A 3,592-nucleotide genomic window follows, 5' to 3' on the forward strand; every position below is an offset into this window, starting at 1 on the left:
TCAAAGCCCGATGGTTTACGTGGTTCTGGAAACAATGGGCCAAGTGCGCAGTTTATTTGGGTTGGCTGATTTCGTGCTTCTCGGAATCTGCTTGGGGTGGGGGGGTGGGGGGGACGACACAACCCCTGCCTGTGTTTAGATTTATAATTTATATCCCAAGCACAAATACCTCATAATGGGGCTGGAAATGAGAGCCAGCCAGGAGCAAGCCATTACAGGCTGGCTTTGCTAGTGTGTGGTTACATTAAGGGACCCCAAACTGCTTTCTGTAAGCCACTTTCTCAACCGACGAGTGAGCATGCAGTGGGCACGCTGCCAGCCCGGCCTCTGGACTGGTGTCCCCAGCCAGCTCTTCCCCACTGAAGGTGCCTGCTCAGTGCTCAATCCCCATGCATTCCCCACACCTTCCCAGCCCCCATAGGCATGAGTAGTCCCACTAAAATAAGGAGGAAACTGAGGCACAGAAATATAAAAGCTCACCCCAGTTCCTACACCTCAAAGCAGATAGACTTTAGGTGTTGTCTGTTTTGTGGTGCTGGGACTTGAACCCAGAGCTTTGCACAGGCTAGGCCAGTGTTCTTCCACTAAACTACACCCCCAGCCCTGGTTTTGTTTCCTTGAAATACAGTCTGACTATGTAGCCCAGGCTGTCCTGGAATTTAGGATCCTTCTACCTCCTCATCCCCATTGCTATAATTATAGATATGAGATCACACATTCAACCCCAAATAGAGTTTTCCATCATGCCAGGCAGTGGTGGCGCACGCCTTTAATCCCAGCACTTGGGTGGCAGAGGCCGGCAGATCTCTGTGTGTTCGAGGCCAGCCTGGTCTACAAAGCTAGTTCTTAGACAGCTCGGACTATTACACAGAGAAACCGTGACTCAACTCCCCACCCCCCTCAAAAAAGGAGTTTTCCATCAAAACTTGGCCAAGTGTGGTGCATGCTGGTAATTCCAGTACTTGGGAGGCAGAGACAGGAGGATCACTGCAAGTTTCAGGCCAGCCTGCCTGGTGTATGTAGTGAGTTCCAGGCCAGCCATGGCTACAGAGCAAAACCTTGTCTCAAAAACAAAACAAAACAAAAACAGCAACAATTCAAAAGAAAGAAAGGGGGGCTGGAGAGATGGCTCAGTGGTTAAGAGCACTGGCTGCTCTTCCAGAAGTCCTGAGTTCAATTCCCAGCAACCACATGGTGGCTCACAACCATCTGTAATGAGATCTGGTACCCTCCTCTGGCGTGCGGGCATACATGGAGGCAGAATGTTGCATACATAATAAATAAATAAATCTTAAAAAAAAAAAGAAAGGAAGGAAGAAAAAAGAAAGAAAGAAAGAAAGAGAGAGAGAGAGAAAGATAAACTAGGCTTATACCAGTGAGTCCAGCGCTGGGAGGCAGAGGCAGGAGGATTGCTGTAAGTTTGAGGTTGGCTACAAAGTGAGACCCAGCAGAAAGAAAGAAAGAAAGAAAGAAAGAAAGAAAGAAAGAAAGAAAGAAAGAAAGAAAGGGAAGAAGGGAGGGAGAGAAGGAGGCAGGGAGGGAGGAGGGAGGCAGGGAGGGAGAGAGGATGAGAAGGGACAGGATCGTCGCTAACACACCCTTAGTTCACTCACTAGGACACTGAATGTCCAATGTGATTTTGCTGCCATCATTCACTCAGGTGGCACAGGACTTTTGCTAGCTGTTCCGACGACAGCAGTGGCAGGTCGAGGGAAGTCTTTTTTATTAGGTGGGGGCAGAGCTTGACAGTGGAGCATATTCCTAGAGAGCAAAGGCCTGGGTCCTACAGTGATAATAAATAAATTAAAAAAAAAAAGACCTGGTCAAGAAATATTTTAGTCCACAGCGCTGTGTTAAGGGTTGTAAATAGAACGACAGGAATGTCACAAACCTAGACTGCTAGATTGACTGCCTGGGCAGGGTCTGTGAGGGATGAAGGACTTTCAGAACCTTGTGGGAAGAAAATGAGACGTTGCTAATGGGGTGAAAGGCGGGGCAGCTGCCCTGGTGCTGTGCAGAACATGCCTGGCCAGGGGTCAGAAAGGCTCGCTCGGGTCCTGATGCCTTTAGGGGGCAAGTAGAGTGAAGTGAAGCAAAAATGAGGTGGGGGAGGAACCTGTCCCACCCACCCACTCTGGGATCTCAGCAGGAACCAGGTTAATGTGGAGTGAGCTCCTCCTATGGAGAGGGGGCTTCGGTGGTGGCTCACTGGAAGACCTGAGTTTGGGTCCTCAGCAGGCAAGGGGCAGGAGAGGAGTCTCGGAGTCTCGGCAGTTAGCACTGGCTGTGCTTACAGATCTGGGTTCAGTTCCCAGCACCCACCTGAAGGCTCACAACTGCCTGTAATTTCAACTCCAGAGGATCCAATCCTTTTCTGGCCTCCGAAGGCACCATTCACACACATGGTGCACATATATACATGCAGGCAAACACACACACACACAATTTAAAATTTTTAACTCTTTAAAAGAAAGAGGAAGATGGGAGCTGCAGCGATGGCTCCGGGGTTGAGAGCAATCACTGCTCTTCCAGGGGCCCCAAGTTCAGACACAACACCCACATGGCAGCTTCCAAGTGTAACTCCAATCCCAGGCAACATGACACCCCCTACTGGCCTCAGGGAACACTGCATGCAGGTGCTACATACACATCCAGATAAAACATCTACAAATAAAAGAGAGAGCCGCATGGTGGTGGGCACACGCCTTTAACCCCAGCAGGGGAGAAGCAGACACAGGTGGATCTCTGTGAGTTCAAGGCCAGCCTGGTATAAAAAGAAAGTTCAAGGACAGCCAGAGCCGTTACACAAAGAAACCCTGTCTCAAAAAAAAAAAACACTAAAATAATAGACAGAGAGTGAGGAAGGTAGAGAGAGAAAAAGAGAGCTGACCAGTTAAGTGTCCTTTGTGTTCTCCCAAGTTTGGTTCCTAGCACCCATATTAGGTACCTTAACAATAACCTCTAACTTCAGCTCCAAGAGATCTGATGCCCTCTTCTGTCCTCTGAAGGGACCGCACCTACATGGACTGAATGCACACAGACTGCATATAAGCAAAAATAAAGAATAGGGGCAGGGACAATGGCCCAGTGTTCTGATGTGGGGTTCCCCTCTGTATGCCATGAATATGTTTTATTACCACTGGTTAATAAAAGCTGCTTCAGCCTATAGCAGGACAGACTATAGCCAGGCTGGAAAAGATAAGCCATATAGCTACCAAAGGAGACAGAGTCCAGAACTTTACCTGGTAAGCCACAGCCTTGTGGTGACACACAAAATAATAAAAATGGGTTAATTTAAGATGTAAAAGTTAGTTAATAAGAAGCCTGAGCTAATAGGCCAAGCAGTATTTTAATTACTACAGTTTCTGTGTGATTATTCCAGGGCTAGGCAGCTGGGAAATGAACGAGCAGCCTCCGCCTACAGCATTCTAAGTACTTTTTGTTTTTGCAGAGGACTCAAGTTCAATTCCCAGAATACACATGGCAGGTTACAGCCACCCGTAACTCCACTTCCAGGGGCTCCAATACCCTCTTCTCACCTTTGGGGGTCACTAGGCACACATGTGGTGCACAGACACACATGCAGGTCAGA

Source organism: Microtus pennsylvanicus, chromosome 2, assembly GCF_037038515.1.
Source record: "Microtus pennsylvanicus isolate mMicPen1 chromosome 2, mMicPen1.hap1, whole genome shotgun sequence".
NCBI classification, from domain to species: domain Eukaryota; kingdom Metazoa; phylum Chordata; class Mammalia; order Rodentia; family Cricetidae; genus Microtus; species Microtus pennsylvanicus.